A 15,946-nucleotide genomic window follows, 5' to 3' on the forward strand; every position below is an offset into this window, starting at 1 on the left:
CACCACCTGGCTTCATAATTGTTTTTTGACTTGAGGATCATATAGAATCTAAGGTATAAAAGAAAGTAAAATATGAGCATTTAGAAAATCTAAGAACCAACTGGCTGTGGTGACATGACTTTAAGACCAGTATTAATAGTACATGCTTTTATTCAGTAGACATTCTGCTTGTCCCTGGGTTTACCTGAAGCTTTATTCTAGCATGTGGTATGATTGCTTAAATGTCTATGTATGTGATCTCTCTCCTTTTCTTTCGTTTTTCTTTTTTTGAGACAGGGTGTCTCCCTGTAGACCATGCTGGCTTTGAGCTCATAGAGATTCACCTGCCTCTGCCTCTGAGTCTTGAGTGCTGGGATTAAACATGTGCCACCGTGCCAGGCCAATTTCTTTGTTGCATCACATTTGCCCATTTCTTCACAGATCATGACTAACTTGATTTCCGTGAGCATGTGAGAACGTTCCCTGAGGTTGCTTGAAGGACAGTGTTTTACTAGGTGAGCGCTGAGCAGTCAGTGCTGAGTGGTAGAACTGTAAGATGGTGGGAAGAACTGAGTTTCCTTTTGAGATACAGTTTCCAGTCCAAGCAGCCCCAAACTTGCTATGTCTGACCTTGAACTTCTGACTACAGGCGTGTATCACCACCACGGGCAGCAGCTAGGGATTGGACCCTGCCCCCAAAACTAGATTTTTAGAAATGTCTGTGTCTGTGTGAATATATATGTGCATAAAGACACCCGAATCAGCCAGAAGAGGGCATCTGGAGCTAGAGTTACAGGCAGTTGTGAGTCACCTGATGTGGGTACTGGAATCTGAACTCTGCTCTTCAACAGGGCAATAAGCTCTCATTTACTTACTTACTTACTTACTTACTTACTTACTTACTTACTTACTTATTTATTTATTTATTTTTTCGAAACAGGGTTTCTCTGTAGCTTTGGAGCCTGTCCTGGAACTAGCTCTTGTAGATCAGGTTGGCCTCGAATTTACACAGATCCACCTGCCTCTGCCTCTCGAGCGCTGGGATTAAAGGCATGTGCCGCCACCACCTGGTCAACAGGGCAATGAGCTCTTAACCACTGAGCCATCTCTTGGGATTTGATTTTTAAATGTCTTTCCACCCTGAGGATCTTTGCTATAAATGTCTTACCCCCAGAATATTTACTATTTTTGAACTTAATAAACCCTGTCACAGAAAATAGCTAGTTAATAGTAATTGTTTAAAACCCAGAATTCAGGCTGGTGAGAGGTCTCACTGGATAAAGATGTTTGCTGCTAAACCTGAGAAGACCTGAGTTTGATCCCTTAACCGGAAACCCATATGGTGGAGGGTCAGCGCCACCTCCTGCATGTAGCCCTCCAATCTCCACATGCACAAGTTGGTACTCATGTATGCCCACCCCCAGTTTTAAAATAGAAAAGTTGGGGGCAAAAAGAGTTGAAAAATGGAAGGTTTTGAAGTTCTTCATTTTTGTTTTCTGGTGTGGGATGGGACCTGGAATTTAGCTTCTGCTGCTCAGCTACGGGCCTTTCACTTTTTTACAGGTCCCCTACCTACATGTGTGTCTGTGTACCACGCATGCCTGGTGCTGCAGAGCAGAGGTCAGCAGAAGGCTATGAGCCACCATGTAGGTGCTGAGAATTGAACCTTGGTCCTCTGCAAGAGCAACCAATGCCCACCCTTTAGTCACTGAACCAACTTACCAGGTTTCTTAAAATTCTTTTTTTTATATTTATTTATTTATTATGTATACAATCTTAAAATTCTTTTAGTCAGTGGAATTAACAACAGAGTATAGACTTCTGAGCAATAAAATGTTTTTGGCTTTTTCTTTTTTGCTTTTTTTGTTTTTTGGTTTTTTTTACAACTCCATATCATGACTTTTAAAACTGCAATTTTTATTTTTTAATTTTCTTTTAAATTAATTAATTAATTTTTAGTTTTTCGAGACAGGATTTCTCTGTAGCTTTGTAGCCTGTCCTGGCACTAGCTCTTGTAGACCAGGCTGGCCTAGAACTCACAGAGATCCGCCTGCCTCTGCCTCCCGAGTGCTGGGATTAAAGGCGTGTGCCACCACTGCCCGGCAAGTTTTTATTTTTTTGCAATTTAATAAATACTCCTCCATAACTGCTCATGGGTAAGCAGCTTGGTAGTATTCAGAAAGATCACAGTGATGGTGTTTTCCTAAGGGTGTGTGGTTTTCAGGAGAAGTCACTATCAAACCAGCAAGGCTGCATTTATGTACCCGTCATTTTTAGGATTGTTGGTAACTTGGGCATACTTTCCCCAGATAACCTAGCCTCCCGTGTCACAAGGCCCAGTTCGCTCACATTCGCTTCAATAACTACTTTGGTGATTACACCGAGAGGTGCGTATAATGGGGACTGTGGATCTTTTCACACCAAGTATTGGCAGGCGAAAGGTAGCTTTCAGCTCAGGATGTGTGACATGGGCTTTTTTGAAACACAGACCCATTGGCCTGATAAGCCTTTCATATTTAGGTGGTTTTCTTGTAAAACCATCACCAGCAAAGACTTTAGTAACCATCTTCTTCCATGCCTTCTTTTTTCTTTTTCCTGTTCAAATAACTTTCGATACTTCTGTTTTTCCTTTGGGTAGAGGGACTTCCCATTTTCCCGCCTTCTCTTTTTGCTTCTGCTTAATCATGCTGGAAAGCTCCTTTGCTCTAGATTGCCCCTCTCTGTCCAGCAGGTCGGCAGGTACTGCTTGTGGAGTCTTTTCATCATTCTTTTATTTGGTTTTATTTTCATGCATCTTTATAGTCTTTTTCATTTGTATTTTCTCAGCATGGCGCTGCTTATGGTGGAGCTTAGCCTTCAGGACAATCTTTTTTCTTTTTTCTTTTTTTTTTTGCCTTCTTTGAACGTTCATGGTCCTCCCAACTTTCTTTCTCTTTTTCTCATGGTAATCCAAATGATATCCATAGCGTTTAGGGTGTAATTCAATATGTTCAATATGTTCATTTTGTGGCATGATGACAGCCATGAAACAGCCATCTGCAACCTCCCAGGTGCACAAAACCCCTTCTGGGTCTCACTGACCATGACCCCACTACGTGCAAGGCGGAACAGAAAAGCGCTTTTTTTGTTTTTTAAAAATATGGCTTCTCTGAATAGACCGGGCTGTCCTGGAATTTGTTCTGTAGACCAGGCTGACCTTGAACTCAGAGATCTGGTAATAAAATGTCTTAAATGTAGAATTTATGTCCATATATTTTGGACTAGTGCACTCTTATAATCCCCATTTCTTGTACTTGGAAGATGAGGCAAGGAGCAGTTGAACTTTGAGAGCTTCGGTTTTACCAAGATTGTTTTTGTTTTTTGAGATAGGGTTTTACTATGCAGCCCTAGCTCACCTTGAACTCAACAGAGATCTACTTGTCTCTGACTCCCCTCCTCAGTACTGGGATTAAAAGTATATTTCACCTTGTGTAGCTATTACCAAGAATTTCTGTTAAGAGTTGCACTCTTCCATAACAGGAGAAGTACTGCCATGCTTTGCTTTGGATTTTAAAGACATCTAAATTTGCTGATCATGGTGTCATACACCTTTAATCATAGTTCTTGGAAGGGGTGAGTAGAGACAGGCAGATCTCTGAGACACTGTCTCAAAAAGACAAACAAACATGAATTTTAGATACCTGAACTGGCTACTATGTCAGTAGTGAAGCTGTGCAAAAAGACACTTCAAATGTGTATGATTTTAGTGTTCAGGACAGAGTTGGTATTAATCTATAATTAATATCAAAAAGTCATTTTTCTTGGAGTCATTTTTATAGCGGTCAGGATTCTAATATTCTCATAAGTGTAACATGACTGTTTCTTGTAATCCCATTAACAGTAACTCAAATTTTTATATACTGGTACAAAAGACAGTATTTCATAATGTGCCCAATATGAATTATAGCACACTGTTGGTAGTTTTATGTGCTTTTAAAGTTATTAGATTTATGGTAGAGAATATCATATTATATAAAGTTATGTAAATAATATTTCTTAAAATATATGTTTTAATTATTGACTCTTAGATGATATGTTCTTTATAGTATGTATTTGCAGCATTAATTTTTTTTACATTTATTTATTTGTGTGTGCATACCATGATGCATGAGTAAAGCTTAGAAGATAACTTTGGTAGTTGATTATCTCTTGTTGGTTCCAGGGTTTTAACTCAGGTCATCAGGATTGCTGGCAAGTTCCTTTACCCCATTGAATCATCTTACTGTCCCTGTTTTTGGCATTTAATAAAATGCTTTCTAATTTTATTTTTTAATGAAAGTACTACCAGCTAAAATATAGTTACATATTATAACTATTGAAAAGGTTGAAAAATAATTGGGGTTCATTTTATTTTGTTGTTTTTCTCATAGTGAACTGATTATTTAGTGATTGGCTTTGTGCTGGGTGTAGAAGTAATGTTGCAGGTGCTTTCTGAGCTTTCTTCACAAGTTCTTTTAGAAAGAAAGAGCCAGTCTCCCTGGGCATGGTGAGGCACACCTTCCACACTCAGGAGGCAGAGGAAGGTAGGTCTCTTGAGTTCAAGGCTAGTCTGTTCTACATAATGAGTTTACATAATGTCCTAGAGGACAGCCAGAGCTACATAGTGAGACTCTGTGTCAAACAAACAACAAAACAAAACAAAAAAAAACCAAAAAAACAAATATGGTACTGGCCCAGTTGTTAAAGCATGAAACCTTGAATTTGGATCCCCAGTTACCAGCCCCCCCCCCCCCCACAGCACACACAAAAACAGGTATAGTAGTTCGCCTGTGATCCTAAAACTGGGGTGTAGACAGGTAGAATTTCTGGGAGCTCTTGGCCACCTGTCTCAAAAGATAAAATGGAGAATGATATGGAAAAACCTAGTCCTGCAGGTATGTGCACAAACACATGTGTATTACCACACAGGTGCACACGAAGTCTGTAGACAGCTTTGATTCATGCTAACAGCCGGTGGCATCTCAGTAACACTTATACTTAATGGTAATAAAATATTTCGGTGGTTAACTCAGTTCTGTGTTCCCTGATATTCTTTTTCTTATGAGAATTGATTTATTGATAATGCGCCAGATATTGCAGTTAGCTGTGGGTGTTCAAAGATGATTTATTCCAATGTTCTTAACACACACTTCATTCTCACCTTAGTTTCTGTATCTGCTCCTCAACTCCAGTTATATGCTGTGTTTTCATTTAATGTCTCTAATTTGATTTCACAGAATTTCAAGAAAACATTTCAAAAATCTAACTCACTTAGTATTTATATTACTGAGGAGCCCAGAAAGTTCTTAACTGAGATTGAGGTGCTATCTACTGTCGGTCCAGAGAACTCAGGTCAGTGTTTCTCAGCCTGGAAAACTCTGATATCTCGAATTTCACCTTCTTAGTCCTGGATATTGTCTGCCAGGAGGGACTGGACTGACTCTGTCTCATTTATCTTTTATCTCTGGTGCTTAGTGCTTGACATTATTAGGCAGGCGCTCAGTGTGAAGTGAGCACTCTTATCAGGAATGGCCTCCAAGCCACCCCCAGCATTTCCCTTTATTGCCTTCCTCTCTAATGCTTTTGTAAGCTGTAGGATTATAGGGACCTTGACTGAGTCTTCAGCCCTGTAACTTTGGCTCTTAGCACAATGTCTGCCCAATAAATGTTTGTTTTGTTAGAGAATTCTGAATGAGTTGGGGCTGTAACATTTGGTTTCTTTCCCATTATAGCAGCAGCAGAATGGGAAAGAAGGAGCTGGCATAAGTCTTCACTGAACCTTGTCTCAGCCTACAGAGGGTGATTGACAGCAGCTGGTGTCCAGAATTAGTATAGCGGAGTTCTTTCTTTACTGTTCTTTCTTGTATGGATGTTTTAGGATCGTGCTTACTTCACACGCATACACACCTTCCCTTTATGACAAGATTGTCCTAAATCAGGTATTCAGTGTTGTGGGGGAGGAAGTAGAGTGCTCTGCTAGTGGAGGAGACACAGGATCTGGCTTTAGAGGGCCTGGCACTCACAGGGTTCTCCGGAATAACGGTGTGCATCACCATGCCTGCTTGATGATTCCTTTTCTTTTTTAATTTAAATTTTTATGGTTAAACATTTATTTCTGAGCCATTTTTAAATAGTTTGTCTCTTGCTGTACTGTGCCACTTCTGTTGTTGTAGTAAGGAGGTGGGGGCCGCTTGTTTGTTCCCAACTGTTCAGCCCTGAAATAACCACACAGAAACTGTATTATTTAAATCGCTGCTTGGCCCATTAGCTCTAGCTTCTTATTGGCTAACTTTTATATCTTAATTTAACCCATCTCCATTAATCTGTGCATCACCATGAGGTCATGGCCTACCAGCAAAGTTTCAGTGTGTCTGTCCCCAGAGGTGGCTCCATGGCTTCTCTCTGACTCTTCCTCCTTTCTCAAGGCATTCAGTTCAGTTTTCCCTGCCTAGCTAAGTTCTGCCCTGCTATAGGTCCAAAGCAGTTTCTTTATTCATTAATGGTGATCACAGCATACAGAAGGGACTCCCACATCACCTCCCCTTTTCTGTTTAAATAAAAAGGAAAGTTTTAACTTTAACATAGTAAAATTACATGTAACAAAAATAGTTATCAAGCAAGAATTACAGTTACAATATTTATATCTACTTTATCTTTTATCATAACTAAGGAAAACTATATCTATAAATTCTTCAACTCCATCAAAAACTCCAGAAGGATATAATATTACCTAAGCAAACAGGAAGTGCATTGTAAGATACTTCTTGAAACTCTAGAATTGACAGAGACATCTCACTGCCTGGACAGTCACCCAGAGTTCTTCTGTACTGTTGGGGCATCCATCTTCAGCCTATAGGCCCATAGTATATGGCAGACTCTTTCATGAAGCAGGAACCCTGAAGGATCATCTTACCTATAGGCAAGTTCAGCAGTCATCTCTCGGTGGGTCCTGCATGTCCAGTTTGTCAAGCAGTCCAGGCAAGAGCAGTTTCTTGCCCAAATGGCTAGCAAACCCCATAAGGAGCCTCTTTGATGCCCATCTTCCTCTTGAAGTAATTGGAACTGCCAGGAGCAGATGTGTCTCATTATCATGAAAAGTCCTAAGTTATTAAAATATTTAAATGCCATATTCTGAAGGTCTCTGAAAGATTTGAAGAATACCTATCTAACTGAAATATATCTCGAAACCCTAACTAACATGAGTACAAGCTTGACTATCATAGATGATTATCTACTAACCTATATTTCATAATTATACATTACATTTTTAAATGAGCTGCACAATACAATACCTTAGTCAAGATCAGAAATACATGTACACAGTATAACAAAATTGACCTTAAATTTGTATCAATAAACCAAGATCTATACCAATGCAAATCTCTATAGCATATCCCCCTTTAAATGTAAAAAAAATTTTTATAAACAATATTTGGAAATATGGGTGTAGTTATTCTCCAAACTGCTTCCTACTGTTTGCTGGGCCAAGTAATTTTTTTGAAGGGTGTTCAGGGTAATCTTTCAGGGGGTCTTGGTCCATCAAACTTTATTAGTCTGGAAGCAATCCACAGGTTCTCATCCTCTGTGGAAACAAAAGAAGAACCTTTTTTTTTTTTAAAGCAACATCCTTAGACTCAAATTTTGAATTCAAAATACCTTTGAAACATATATATTGGCTTAGCTTAGCAGTCCCAGAATCAAATGTCTCTCTGCAGTCAAAAAATTCAAAGATAACACAATAATGTACATAATCTAAACTCTCTGAATTTTCCATCTTTACGGCTTGTTTTTATTCTATTTTTGTACAAGTTTGATATTTATTTTATTATCTTTACTTTTTTAATCTATGAGTGTCTGTACTTTGTCTCTTTAAAGACTGTTTTATTTTTTTAAAAAACCATTTACTTTTTATTTTTTTTGTTTCTAAAGAAATTTCTATTTTTTTTTGCTTTTTTTTTAAAAATTAATTTATTTATTATGTGCACAACATTCTGCTTCCCACACACCAGAAGAGGGCGCCAGATCTCAGTACAGATGGTTGTGAGCCATCATGTGGTTGCTGGGAATTGAACTTAGGACCTCTGGAAGAGCAGTCAGTGCTCTTAACCTCTGAGCCATCTCTCCAGTCCCTTTGCTTTTTTTATTTTTATTTTTTATTGAAAAAATTTCTGCCTCCTCCCCATTTACTTCTTTTTATAACTCTCTGTACTCTTTTTCTTCTCTCTCCCAAGCCTACATACATTTATCCAACACTGTGACCCATTTAGAGATCTTTTATGTCTGAATCTGTCCTATTGTGTATCTGTAATTCTTTACTGTCCAGGAGCATTTCTTAAAATGCTAAGCACTTCTTTAAAACTTATTGCCTGCTTGCCTTGCCCAGTCCAGCATGGTGGAGCTGCTGGCCGCTTCTGAGAGCCATGCACACCACCCCACTTCCAGGCACACAGCCAGTCCACATTGCCATCAAGCAAGCCACATCACGCTTCTCACAAACCCCATCCAAATGCTCGGTCTCCTGAAAGAGCCAGTGGTTACACTGGCAGGACGGCCCAGAAAGTCTGCATTTCAAAACTGTGGCTTTTTTCTTCTGCTACCACTGAGTCAGGGAAACTTCTCCTAAAGGAGCTGTGGCAAGCTGCCAGCAAACAGCCAGAAGCTGTGTTAAACTCTGTATTTTTGTGTCTAGAATTCCTTTCCAAGCCCTCTTAGATTTCAAGGAGGTTTTAGTCAACCACGCTGGTGCCAGTTTGTAGTAAGGAGGGGGCTACATGTTTGTTCCCAACTGTTCAGCCCTGAAATAATTAAACAGAAATGGTATTATTTAAATCACTACCTGGCCCATTAGCTCTAGCTTCTTATTGGCTAACTCTTACATCTTAATTTAACCCATCTCCATTAATCTGTGCATCACCATGAGGTCATGGCCTACCAGCAAAGTTTCAGCACATCTGTCTCCAGTGGTGACTCCATGGCTTCTCTCTGACCCCACCTCCTTTCTACCAGCATTCAGTTTAGTTTTCCCCGCCTAGCTAAGTTCTGTCCTGTGAGAGGTCCAAAGCAGTTCCTTTATTCATTAATGGTGATCACAGCACACAGAGGGAAATCCCACATCATGTCGTGTCACTTGTATGCAGAGTTAGGCCTGTTCCTTTCTACTACTTCACCTTTTAATTACTGTACCTCAATAACATGAATTGCTGTACCTCAGTGGTGCTAACATTTTATTTTAAGCTTGATTACCATGTACAGTGAAATCATAATTCTTTGAATGGATAATATAAGTTTTATTGTTGTGCAATGTACATACTTTCTTCATGTTTTTTTTAAAGGAAAAAAAATGATCTTCCAGAACTTGGGAAGCAGAGGCAGACAGATCTGTTTGATTCAAGGCTAGCCTGGTCTATAACTGAGTTCCAGGACATCCAGAGCTACACAGAGAAACCCTGTCTCAAACGAAACCAAAAAGAAAAAAAAAGAAAGAAAAGAAAAACATTGTTTGTGGGAGTTTTTTTTTTTGAGACATTATTTATGCTTATTAAAGCTCACTTTTTAAAAGATTTTATTTTAGACAGGGTCTCAGTATGTAGCTCTAGTTAGCCTGGAACTTGCTATGTAGACCAGGCTGGCTTTGAACTCCCCATCTCTGCATCCCCAGTGATGGAATCTAAAGCTAGCCGTCATGCCTTGCTAAAGCTCACTCTTTTAAAGTGTACAAAAATGGTGTGGCTTTTAGTGTCCTTGCAGGTTATCCAACCATCATTTCTGTATCCAGAGCATTACCTGGGAAGAGGCCCCAATTCCTATTACACATAAAATAACCACTTAAAAAATCTCCCTCAGAATCTGAGCCTAGTGCTGTGTGTAGTCCAGTTACCTGGGGCTGAACTGAGAGGAAAGCCTGAAAAACAGTAATTAGATAGGACTTGCTTCTTCCTTTGGTGGAAAGTGAGTGAAGGCACATGAAAATATAAAGTTAATGTAGTCTCTCCTTAGTATTTATTTTTATTTAAGAATTCAATTCCAGGGCTAGAGAGATGACTCACTGACTGCTTCTCTAGAGCACCCAGGTTCAATGCTCAGCACCACATGGTAGCTCACAGCTGTCTGTAACTCCAGTTCCAGAGGATCTGACACCCTCACACGGACATACATGCAGGAAAAACACCAATCTCCATAAGATTAAAAAAAAAAAGATGTAAAGCCCATTTGTTTGTGTGTGTGCAACGTATGGACACAAGTGGTGGTCTGGGTAACTTGTAGGAGTCGATTCTCCCTGCCTGGACTGAGCTCCGGTGGTCAGGCTTGGAAGCAGGCACCTTTGCCAGCCAATCGTTCTTTTTACTACTTTTTTCAGTTATCTGTTCTTTTAAGCAAGTAGGTTTTCCACTTATACTTAGCAATTAGTTATCAGGTTCAATTTCTATTAGAAAGACTGCCTTGGAAAGTACCTTTAGTGAAGATCCACAGATAAGGTTGCTAAAACAGAATGCTAATTCTCGTAAGAAAGGCTGCTGCCTTGGTGGGATAATGTGTTATTAGTGTGACGCTGAGCAGTCACTGGGGGACACACTTCCTTGTAAGTCATAGCCTGAAACTTTCAGAGCTAGCCCAGCCAGAATGGCGGCACTTAGTTCCTTCTTTCTTTTTCTTCTTTATATATTTTATTTTTATTGAGACAAGATAGCTCTGGCTGTCCTGGAACTCACTATGTAGACCAGGCTGACCTGGAACTTCAAGTGCTAGGGTTAAAGGCATGTGCCACTACTCCCAGTCTGGTAAAAGTTCTTTCAAACCTTAAAATTTTGATATTGTCAAATTGTCTTTTAAAAAGCCACAGGAAAACCAAAAAAAAATTATAAAGAACCTGTAGAGATAATATCATTATATAATGGCCTGAAAAAATCTATGTTTGCATTACTATGAGTTTTACAAACTGAGAGAAAATGCCCGAATTTTAGTTAGAAATTAGATATCTCTACCCCGATTTTTGTATATGTATATATAAAATGTCATTGAAAGCAGTTCATGTTTGTTTGTTGGCAAATAGTAAGTCTTGTAATCTGATGTTCTCTCAGAGGGCAGGACAATCTGAAGACAAACGGAGCAACTCCTCCACTTAAAAGCTTGTTTGTAGTTCCCCACAAAACATTTTCAGGCAGGATCCATTTTGTTTTAAAGATTAGCCTTCTATTGAGGTCACTGTGCCAAATTCCGGTATTGCCTTTCATCTCTGGGAAATGGATGAGATGCTTATCAAGTCTAGTTGTGGTTTGTGAAAGTAAACACTGTTATTCATTTCCTTTTTGGTGCTTCAGAGGTGTGGTCAGGTTCTTAGAACCCTGTAAGTTTCGTTATTTTTTTCCCAAAAACTCTATCGCATTTATAACTTAATGGTAACTTTAAATTTTGAGTAGAAACAACCCATGAGAACCTCTTACTAGGGAGGCTGAGGCAGATGGATCTTTGTGTTTGAGGCCGTAGTAAGTTTCAGGATAGCCAGGGCTTCACAGTGAGAACCTGTCTCAATTTGAAACAAAACTAAAAAGCAACAACAAAAACCCCACAAAACCCCATATGAGTTAGAGAAAGAATGTTAGTTTTTAGTGTAATTGGGACCCTGTGTAGAGTACAGAACTAGACTTTTCCTTCTGTTCTTAAGAGCTGCTGAATGACTTATAGTTTAACATAGGTATAAAGCAAGATAACACACTTCGATTATTCTAAGTGCATACTTGTTACATTACTAAAATTTTAAATTTAAAAAGTTAATTTTATATTATGAACTCAAAATGAGCAATCCAAAAAATATTATTATTATTATTATTATTATTGGTTTTGCAAGGCAGGGTAAACCAGGCTGGCCTTTGATTCAGAGATCCGCCTGCCTCCACCTCCTGAGTGCTGGGAGTAAAGGCTTGCTCCACCACTGCCCCGGGATGATTTTACGCATTCATTCATTCATTCATTCATTCATTCATTTATTTAGGCAGAGTGTCTTAGAGTTTCTACTACTGTGAAGAGACATCATGACCACAGCAGCTCTTATAAAGGAAAACATTTCACTGGGGATGGCTTACAGTTCAGGGGTGTAGTCCATTATTTTCTTTCTTTCCTTCTCTCTTTCTTTTTTTCTTTTCTTTTTTTTTGAAACAGGGTTTCTCTGTGTAACTGTCCTGGAATTCACTCTGTAGACCAGGCTGGCCTCGAACTTAGAGATTCACCTGCTTCTCCCGAGTGCTGGGATTAAAGGCGTGCGCCACCACCGCCCGGCTGGTACTGGAGAAGGAACTGCGAGTTCTACATCTGGATCCAAAGGCAGCAGGAATTAAATATAGTTGAACACATCATTAAATATAATTGGTCACAGAACCAAAATAGTATAGCACCTCTGTATATTTCAAAGACTCCACACTTTTGTTTTTTTTTAAAAAGGCGATTCTCCACTCTTTCAAGGTTGTATGTCTTAGTTGTCTTTTAAGATGACCTGGTTAGGTTAAAAATATTGAAGCCCCTCTGAGCCTTCTATTTGGGTTCTAGGAGCATGTACATGTAGCATGACAAATTGCCTCTTAAAAATTAAGATAAACGGGCTGGAGAGATGGCTCAGTGGTTAAGAGCATTGCTTGTTCTTCCAAAGGTCCTGAGTTCAAATCCCAGCAACCACATGGTGGCTCACAACCATCTGTAATGAGGTCTGGTGCCCTCTTCTGGCCTGCAGACAGAATATTGTATACATAATAAGTAAATAAATATTTAAAAAAAATTAAGATAAACAGCAGCTGGCGAGATGGTTCAGTGATTAAGAGCACTTGTTACTCTTGCAGAGGTCCCTATTCATTTCCCAGCATCCACACAGCTGCTCCACAGCGGTCTTTTACTCTAGTTCCAGAGGTCTGAGGCCCTCTTCTGGCCTCTTTGAGCACTGCGTGCATAGGGCACACAGGCACCCATGTGAGCAAAACACGTATACATATGAGATAAAAATCAATAGGGCTGGGGAGAAGGGTCAGTGTCTAAGAGTGTGTGTTACTCTTATAGAGGTCCGGAGTTCAATTTCCAGCACTACATTAGGCAGCTCACAATTGCCTGGAACTCCAGCTCCAGGGGATCCTCTGGTCTCTAATCTACTACTACACACATGGCATACAGATACACACACGATTAATCATTAAAACTATTATCTAATAAGTATTAAATGTTCTGTTATGTGTATGGGTTCACACCATACACATATGCGCCACACCACGTGTATGTCTGGTGCTAGGAATCCAATCAGGGTCCTCTGGAAGAGCAGCCATTGCTCTTAACTACTAGTCATTTCTCTAGCCTCCCAAATACACAAATCTTAAGAAAACACAATTCACATAGGCAGATAGTCCAGTGTTCATTCTAAGAGGCACACACAGGGATGCCGGGAACTTCCTCAGACAGCTAGACTTCAATGACCGTTTCTGTGGGATCACTCTGACCTCAAGAGGTGGACAGAGTCAAGAGGAAAAAGGGGTTTAAGGGGCACATTACATGTAGAAGGACATTAGTAAGGATCCTAGCATTCAGCATGCTGGATCAGAATGCCTTTAGAGTAACTGAGGGGTAGCCCTTGCCTGGAGGGTGGTAACATTTGCTCTGTCCATCAAGGTATTTAGACTTTTTCTAGGTAGTGGGAAGCCTCTAAAGGAGTTTGTCTTGAAAGCAATGCATTTAAATTTACAGATTGACACTGGAGTATTTAGGGTTAGGTAGTCTATCACAATGGGCATCTTAGAGACACTTCTGATTCTGAAAGGCCTTAAGCGGTGTTCAGTAGAAGGAATTTTGAATACAACAAATACAAAGTTCTTACATTTATACAAACTCATATAAATGAGTATGTTTATGGCCTAGCATGTAATTCAATAAAGTAGAATCCAGCAAATGTATGTTCTACCAAAGAAAATTGTTCATTTTGTTGATTTATTAAATGTATTAATCTATACATTTAGCATGTCGTTAATTTTTATCTTAAAGTTGTTCATTTAAAATATTTAATATGGTTACTTTCTTTTTTCTGTCTCCGGTTTGACATAAGAATCTAATCCCCCTTCCTTCCTTCCTTCCTTCCTTCCTTCCTTCCTTCCTTCCTTCCTTCCTTCCTTTCCCTTTCCCTTTCCCTTTCCCTTTCCCTTTCCCTTTTCCTTTCCTTTCCTTTCCTTTTTTTGAGACAAGGTCTCTCTATGTAGCCATGGCTGGCCTGGAACTTGCTATGTAGGTTAGACTCGTCTGGAACTCAGAGGGATTCATCTGCCTCTTTACCCTGAGTGCTGAGATTAAAGATGTGACCTACCATGCCTAGGTTGATATACTTTGTGAAATTATCACTGTTCCCATGAATAAATTGGAAGAAAAATAAGAGTCCACAACTTTAGTTGATAATTTTCAACTTTTTCCCCTTCTCTTCCTTTGTTTTATTTTTTTCCTCTTTTTTCTTTCTGCTTTGAAACTGTATGGACAGCTACAACTGAATATTTAAAAGCATTCATTAAGGGACTAGAGAGATGGCTCAGTGGTTAAGAGCACTGGCTCCAGCCAAGCGGCAGTGGTGGCTCACACCTTTAATCCCAACATTTAGGAGGCAGAGGTATTCGAGGCCAGCCTAATCTACAGAGTTCCAGGACAGCCAGAGCTGTTGTTACACAGAGAAACCCTATCTCAAAACAAAATAAAACAAAACAAAAACAAACACTAGCTGCTCTTCCAGAGGACCTGGGTTCAATTCCCAGCACCCATATGGTAGTTCACACCTGTCTGTAACTCCACTTTCAGGGGATCCAACACCCTGACACAGCCTAGACACATAGACAGATGAGGCACCAATGTATATAAAATAAATTTAAAAAAAAGAGAAGTTTATCTTGTGTGTGTGTGTGTGTGTGTGTGTGTGTGTGTGTGTGTGTGTGCATGTGGAAGCCAAAAGTCAGCATCAATGTCCTCCTTAATGGCTCTCTTTCATTAAACAGGTCTTTCACTGAGCTTGGAGTTTGTCAGTGTGGTTAGGTTTGCAGGCCAGCAGGCCGTAGCTGTCTGCCTGTCTCCTCCCTAGTACACTATTGTGCTTTGTGTAGAAGGAGACTTGTTCATTTCCCAGCCTCCCAGACCCAAATAATAACATAGAAACTATATTAATTAAAACATTGCTTGGCCAATAGCTTAGGCTTCTTATGAACTAACTCTTACATCTTAAATTAACCCATTTCTATTATTTTATATTTTACCATGAGGCTTGTGGTTTACCGGTAAGGTTCTGGTGCATGGGCATCTTTCTCCTTCGGTGGCTACATGGCATCTTTCTGACTCTGCCTTCTTTTCTCCTCTATCTCTGCTTGGAATTCCCACCTTGCTCTATTCCGTGCTGCCATAGGCCTAAAGCAGCTTTTTTATTAACCAATGGTAATAAAACATTCACAGCATACAGAGGGAAATCCCACATCAGCTGTGCTTTTCACATGGGTCTTGGGGCTCAAACTCAGGTCCTCGTGTTTGCTCAGCAAGCCCTTTTCTGACTGAGCTATCTTACTAGCACTTTACCTTCCTCCAAAAAAAAAAATACTGCATTTATTTAGCATGTGTATGTGCATGAGCGTGTTATGGTGTGCATGTGGAGTCTAGGGCCAAATGGCAACTTGTAATTGTCAGCTTTCTTCATCCTCCATGTTCCCAGGGATTGGAAGTGGTGTCCTCAGGCTTTACTGTCGCACCAGCCTTTTTTTTTTAAACTTTGATAAAAGAGTTTATCAGAAATTGTGTAGCAATTTTATTTACTTAAAAGTGCAGACTACAGGATTAGGGTTATGGATCATTTAGGAGAATATTTGTCTAGCATACACAAACAGAACACAAGGTTTGATCCCCAGCTCAGCATAGAAACAGCAATGGTGGTCCATGTGTAATACTGTCACTGAGGAGACGG

The 15,946-nt window shown here is 39.7% G+C and overlaps 1 protein-coding gene and 1 pseudogene across 5 annotated transcripts in view; one reads left to right on the forward strand and one right to left on the reverse strand.

The window, feature by feature from the left end:
- Nsd3 (nuclear receptor binding SET domain protein 3) overlaps positions 1-15,946 on the forward strand; it is a 107,802-nt gene that overhangs the window by 10,510 nt on the left and 81,346 nt on the right. The window lies entirely within an intron of this gene.
- LOC142856886 (ribosome biogenesis protein NSA2 homolog pseudogene) lies at positions 2,202-2,992 on the reverse strand (annotated as a pseudogene).

This window comes from Microtus pennsylvanicus, chromosome 9 (assembly GCF_037038515.1).
Source record: "Microtus pennsylvanicus isolate mMicPen1 chromosome 9, mMicPen1.hap1, whole genome shotgun sequence".
NCBI lineage: Eukaryota > Metazoa > Chordata > Mammalia > Rodentia > Cricetidae > Microtus > Microtus pennsylvanicus.